This window comes from Austrofundulus limnaeus, unplaced genomic scaffold (assembly GCF_001266775.1).
Source record: "Austrofundulus limnaeus strain Quisiro unplaced genomic scaffold, Austrofundulus_limnaeus-1.0 Scaffold118, whole genome shotgun sequence".
NCBI lineage: Eukaryota > Metazoa > Chordata > Actinopteri > Cyprinodontiformes > Rivulidae > Austrofundulus > Austrofundulus limnaeus.
Window position 1 is genome coordinate 157327 of NW_013952520.1, and position 7229 is coordinate 164555.

The following is a 7229-nucleotide window of genomic DNA, read 5'->3' on the forward strand; positions in this document are numbered from 1 at the left end:
GTGTGTGTGTGTGTGTGTGTGTGTGTGTGTGTGTGTGTGTGTGTGTGTGAATGGGTGCCTCTGTTGACATGGCCATAACAGCAGACACCCTCTATTGGGGCCTTTTGAAAATGTGTCTCATCAGAACCAATCAGTGGGTCGATGTCATGTTCAGATCCCTCAAACCTGTTGCATAATGAGCCCTTCTTTCGGTTGTTTTTCTTCTAATTAAGGGACAATGARTTGTGTTGTGTTGTAAACAGGCTCCATTCATAAGAACACTCTTGCCTCCAGATAAAAGCACAGATTTTACTGAGACAAGAAAAACAAYGTGTTCAGAGTTGAGGTGAATGTGCTAGCACATTTAGAAATAAATTAGTCAGATGTCAAATTTCTCAATGTACAGGTAGATATGGATGACAGAGGCATCCTAAAAGTTAGTTCCTCATCTCGTATCCAGTTAGACTTTGGTTTACRACTTGCTATATCAAACCTGACACTGAGCCAGGAGCAGAAATATATAAATGGGTGGGAATATAATAAAAGTTTTCCTACGCAATTCCAGTAAACAGAAACATAACAACAATAAAAAAGGAACGAATGTCATTTGGGAGTCCATCTGATATCAGGGCTGTGATGTAAAAGTTCCACATATGCAGGATAATAAACCAGATGATAAGTAAAACACACATTTGTGGTCATGAGAACGATAACAAAACCAAAATGTCAATATATGTGTGGTTTTACATACTTATAAACCTTCCTTTATTGCTAATATTGATTAGATTGAAAACAACAAAAGTTTACCAAAGTGCTTTACAGTTCATTCAAGGACTTAAGAAAAYGAAAGGTAAAAGAAAATATAGAAACACACAATAAAACCAAAAAAATCATCAGCTTTGATTGAATCTCAATCAGGTCAGATGAAGGAATTTATCTCACCTGTTGCTGCTCTGCAGGAGATTTAGATCTTCTTTTGAGACATTATGAAGTTCTAGCCATCTTGATTGAATTCTAATAAATAACTTAATGTGTGATACTATGCAGTATCACAAAGGGTTATACATTGTGTTAGCAGTCAAAATAAAGGCTGTTAATGACTCTCAGTTACTATATTAGCTCAACACTTGTGAAACTGACTGAGTTAGAGGCATTTTTGTGTTTGGTGTGACGGCCATCTTGATTTGGTTTGCCTCAAAAAGTTACATAAAAACACCCAGGCACAGGTAAGTGTTTGTCCTTCTTGCCTTTGTTTGAAAATAAACTTTAAGCTACACTGAGGCAGCACAAGCATGCATGATCGATCTGAACGTGGATCCTGCTCCTTCTACGACCAATGCTGGAGGATCTGACCTAAGAAGGGTTGGTCACTTTATTTATTTGTTTATTTATTTACTTGTTTGTTTGTTTGTTTATCAGGAGGCACCAATTTACTTTTCCCCTCCTCCCCCTGGTGGCACCTTTTTTACTGTTCTTTATGTTACTGCTTAATAGCCATCAGTGACTAAGAAAAGTGGGGTTGGTAAAGAGAATTAATTTATTTCAGCTTATAAATTGAAAAATATGTGTGAACCACTGATATGTGAGATAAACCATCTCTCAGATGTTCCCTCTTCAGGATTATCTTATTCTCAGTCTTATCCATCAATATCATCTGCAGACATCATAGAGGGATTCTTGCCTGGCCTCCTCTGTTAGTCTGTCCATCACCAGAGCTGCTCCATGTGTGACGGCTCGCATTCAGAGAACAAGATGCTCAAAGCCGATCCTTGATGAAGTCCCACCTCCACCTTGAAGGAAGCTGCCACTGCTGCACGTCTCATTGTCCTGCTGTCTAAGTTCTCTGCCACTCCAGATTTCTTCATACAACGCAGCTCCTCCCTCAGCACCCTGAGACAAAAGGAAGTTCCATCCACCAGATCCCTCACGAATAAATAACCTTGGTATAAAACCATGTTGCTCATAAACGATCACCTCCTGTCTCTAGCTTCCACAAGCATCTCATCTTCTCATCTCATCATCAAAGGTCTTGATACTGCCTCCATAACTTGCACCTGTTGTTTTTAATTTGTTTTCATTTAAATGTTTTAATGTTTTTCTATTTGATGTTTTTAAATTTTGTCTTAATAAGATGTGAAATTGTGTGTTGCATTTGCTGCTACTGCTGCCAATCTTGGCCAGGTATCTCTCAGAGGTTTTTGGGACTTCCTGGTTAAATAAAGGTTAGAACAACAACAACAACAACAACAACAACAACAACAACAACAACAATAATAATAATAATAATCTTTATGTGGCTCATAAACTTAATTCCCATAGGCCTACATATCATGCATCACCTGTAGTTTTTACAGAACATCAGTAAGGTTTCTTCCCGGGTTTCTTTCTTTCTGAGCTGTCCATTGTTGATGATTATTTCACCAATGACAATGACTTTTTTTTTTGTTTTGTTTTGTTTGTTTTTTTACCCAAGTTTTTGTGGGTTTTAAAGCAATCTAGCCTGTCAGTTGTAGGATAGTGGTGAGAAATGATTAATTTCCTGCTTCTTATAAAAACTGTGTGTGCAAAACCAATGCTTTGTCTAACTAAACAGGGTCTGTGTTTTCCACTGGTTGTGGTGATGAGGAGGTTGTCGCGCACGCCTGCTTGTTCCTTCTTTTCAGAACTTTTCGAGTCAGACTGACGCTTTTATTCCGTTCATTACGGTAAAAATGGCTGCTCGACGTGCGCTTTATGCCCTTGTAAATACGTCGAAATGGGGGGGAGTGGGGGGGAAAAAAGGTGAGGGGAAGTGAAGAAAACCAAAACATCCGCGGGGCTGGATTGCAGCTTCCAGGTCAGAAAACGCGGCTTTACATGACACGGTCTGAGGAGTTTGGAAGCCGTAATTCCGCACAACACAAGAGCAAATGCTCCGATAAAACGACACGCTGAAAATTAGGCCTAGCAGCTTTTTTTCTAACCCCCCCACTGCTCCACAGTCAGTGGTGAAACCCACGGAATGTTCCACACGGGAACAGCTGACCAGAAGATGCCGCACTTAGCCTGACGAGATGTGAACATTTAGAAGAGAAGTCTCAGCCGATCAGATGACTGCACATTAACAATCAGGTAAACTCTGCGCTCTCCTCTTCATTTTAGTCGCTTGTGCGTCTCGGACGCATTCGGACTAAAACGTTGCGCAGCGTTTTGCACGGGAGGCGCTTTGCTTTGAGCGGCTTGTTGGTGCTGCCGTCCTGCAGCCCCTCCTTGTTTTGCTGCTACCGGGAGCGATGATGCTGTAATGTTTACCTTCAACGCGATGTTGCGTTCAAATGCTACAAGCTCCGCGCGCTGGTTTTTTTGGTTTGGGGCATTCACAGCACCAGATGTGCGTCCTTATTCTGCAGTTACGCGCGTCCAATAATAATAATAATAATAATAATAATAATAATAATAATAATAATAATAATTACAAGATATTAAAGTAACTCTCACATGATAAACTTGGCTTCGTACATTATAAGCCCACTTTGTCTTTAAAGATCATCACGTTTTGCATCTGAACTACAAAACTACAGGCGCAAGTTTTCCTCCTGATGGAGACTGTATGAGGACAGCAGGGCAAGTGCAATATTACATAACCAACTGGGTATAATAGGACACTGTGGCCTCCAAAGACTCATCGGACCTCCAGAGTGTGTGTTCTGCAAAAATAAAATCACCACAATAAATCATAGGATGGCTATTTTATTTGTCAATGACAACAACTGCTGAGTTTTTTTTATATAGATTGTCATAAAATAAAATAACACTCTAGTGTGGAAATTACGTGTCAAGTTAAAAATAAGGCTACTCATAAGTTCTGTCTCATATTGATGGATAATGTGTCCTCCAATCCAAAACTTTGTTAGCAACCTTTGTGTGTTTGTTGAATTAAACAGCCAGAGTGACTGAAAATAGRCCCACCGTAGCAACAAGAAACATTTGGAATCAAGAATTTAGACAATCCCTATGTGTTTGCATGTATTTACACTTGGCTTGGTTGATTAAAGTATCCAGTTAAACAAATTCAGCTTTGTTTACATTGAGTGCATACCTGCATTTCAGAATTACACATCAATATATCTAAGAATAACTACTGGAGGTCTTCGGGGCTGCATTAGCTCAGTCAGTGATGCTGTCTTGTATTAATATGATTTGCAAATTCAAGGCCTGACTGTGTCAAAAAGGTTATCCACCGCTAAATCTTGCCAAGTCCGTGGAGATCCCTAAAGAAGGGAACAACCAAAAGTAAACAAACTGATCTAAACACTTTAAAACTGCACCATTTTACATAACTGGATCATTTTTTATTTGATTTCATGAATGTCTTTAAGGTGGTGCTCATAGAATGAAATATTAGACTATGATTTTCAGTAAAAAAAATGTTCTTAAGTATAGAAATTTGGGCTATTCTAGGCTTTATGGTAAATTAAAAAGCAGTAAACAAAGTATCTAAACTTCACTGCTTGCTATGAAGTAGCCTCTAAATTTTGCACTTTAATTAATGCCTAGGGATTAGGGTTGGGCATAATCGTATCRTGTGCAATTAATCGTCAGAAAAACATTAATCGATTAATTTTTGGCAGTTGACAATTAATACGATTAATGCCACCTGGCAGACTAACCGCTTGGTGTTCCTCTCTGATTCAAATATGACCAACGTTTAAAAAAATTGTGTAATTTATTTATCTATCAACACAATTTAAAGTTTGATGTATAGCCTGAAGTCTGTAATTTTGACACAATTTGGAACAGATTTTTACGAAGAGCCAATTTGCTCCCTATAAATTGGTCATGTGACTAGGACATAAGGGTGTCCAGGGATTCCGGGGGATTAATCGTCAAATTAATCGCTATCGGCTAAATATCACAATTAATCGTGATTCATTTTTTTGCCAATATTGCCCAACCCTACTAGGGATACAGGTGAAAATGTTGTGAAAAGTGAGCAACAAATAGGTGGCAATACCGATAAAACTGTATTTTATTTCTTGAAATTGGAAGTAAATTGCTACATATTCTCACAAATTAGGCAGAATGTTTTAAAATTAAGATATCCTCCTAAAATTCTTACTATATAATAATATAGTTAATATAGATATACAGTGATCTGCAGTTTCTGAAGAAGTATTGACTAATAAACTTGACTTTTATGACAGTCTTACAGTCTTGTCAGTGAGCTTTTTGTTTGTTGTTTTGATACATTGGAAGCCAACTGTCTGGTCGTCTACTGTCTGTGTTTGCTGAGCGCTGATTGGTCCGTCACGCAAGGGGGCGTGGCTTCGCCATAACAATGCATTTGAAGAAACATACACGCGCCAAGGAATGTTTTTTCGCCGTTGGAACTGTACGGTTTCGTTCGTCGCACGTTTAGCTGTATTTTCTGCTCAGGTGGACGCTGTCGTCAAAGCAAGCTCCTTGTTTTGCGGATACCACATAACACCCTATGCTGCAGTCGAGAGCGTGCGGTGGCTGGCTAACGTTAGCAAGCTAATACAACAACCCAGCTTCGTCGGAGGATATAATTGTTTAAAACCAGTCGGGACGACGCGGTGCTCAAGTGGACACTGTTATATATTTTTAAAATCTCCTTTCGGAAGATTCTGTTCGATTAGAGACGGTTATATAATCTACAAGGAATAAACTTGGCGACATTTTGGAAGGTTAAAACACCTGCAGTCTTTCCGAGGAAGCAAAAACTAGCAAAGAAAGTAAGATGCGCTGTGTTGCTTCCTGCCTTACGGTTTCACCCTTTCATTGTTATTTTATATCCACCGTAGAGAAATAAATGATATGCAATGATAAATGCATGTATGTTTTACACTTTAATTAGCATGCTGGTCGTGTTGGACAAAGCATTAGCATATTTAGCTCAAGTTAGCAGCTTTCCTTCAACAGAACAGGGGACATTTGCATTGGTTTTCTTTAGACGCAAGCTTATTGTTTATTTACTTTAAATTGTTGATGCATGCTAGGTTTTGCCTGACCCTTGTATAAAAGTAGCCAAATGTTGCCTTTGCCCCGCAAAACCGCATGATACCGAGCGGTCCAGTTCTCCTACCAAATCTTTTGTTGTTGCTTTGTCTCTGGAGCACATGGCTTCCCATGTTTTTGTTCACACAGGCCACAGCGACCCCTATTCATTAATGCATTTCKTAATTTTAAATACCAGTATTTCAAAGGCTTTAAGGCGGTTTTAACACAAGATTAAGTGTTAGCTTCTTAATATGCTTGATTGTTTTTTGACACTCTTGGTCCAGTTGAATACAGGCATCAGAAAGCTGCGCTATATACTAATAACTTATAAACTAATACACACGAAGTCACTAAAATCTAGTTAATGAAACAAAAAGAAACAGGCGATTTAGTTAAATAAAAGTAAGCATTTGCTCCAATCACAAGTCTTTTCTGTTTTCATAAGTATACTGGCACACAATTTAATCGGTTTGGTTTGTATTGATTTTAAACTTTCTTCTACATGCCATGATTGTTGATACTTAGTAAGAACACTTGTGAATGGTTACAGCATCTTTTTAAAGTTAAAAATCACTGTCTCATAAATATAACCTTTTTTTCTGCCCGTTTCTTAAAACATTAAACAAACAATAGTCAAAGTGACAAAATCAAAAATGCATAATGTCACACAAACTCAGGGCTTCATTATTTGTATTGGTCTGCTTTTATGACCTCTGGTATGAAGACCTTGTCACACTGTAACATTTTAGCCAACTTATAAAAGATTTGTCCAACAAGAAATATGTCCATTCTGAAGATGGAATTTTAAAAAAAATCTGCTAAGCCTGTTTTTGACCTATACATACTGAAATACTAACAATTAGATCAAATGTATAATATAATATATTGCGTGTGAGTAAAATAGTCATAACAAAATTTTCACAAGTCAGCATAAGTTGTCTAGAAAATTATAGTGTGACAGGGCCTTTAGACGATCTCAAAGGCCTTTCAATTTAAATTCTGCTTGCAGACTATAAAAGTTGTAGATGTCAGGCTGGTATGGATCATGGATGTGAAATCTTCTGCCATAAATAAGAAGAGTGTGGTATATTCTTACCCCTTTTTCCTAGAAAAGCTAATGTCAGGCAAATGTTAGATGAAAAAAAAATGACCTAACTGATGGGATCACACATAAAATCCACCTTTTACCCTACAGAAGCTGTGCATTTGAGTTCCTCCTAACATAGTGTTCTGTTGAATAAGTATTAATA

At 38.0% G+C, this 7229-nt stretch overlaps 2 protein-coding genes across 5 annotated transcripts in view; one reads left to right on the forward strand and one right to left on the reverse strand.

Annotated features, from left to right (window-relative positions):
* Nucleotides 1-1145, reverse strand: part of cdhr2 (cadherin related family member 2) — a gene marked incomplete in the record, with an annotated part of 23016 nt that extends 21871 nt beyond the window's left edge. Inside the window, 1 exon segment of the mRNA XM_014014664.1 lies at nucleotides 922-1145.
* A 1608-nt stretch (nucleotides 1146-2753) lies between these two features.
* The window catches only part of rnf44 (ring finger protein 44), a gene marked incomplete at its 3' end in the record, with an annotated part of 9020 nt that continues 4544 nt past the window's right edge, over nucleotides 2754-7229 (forward strand). The window contains 1 exon segment of one of the 4 annotated variants that reach the window (XM_014014666.1): nucleotides 2754-3090. 4 annotated transcript variants of the gene reach the window in all.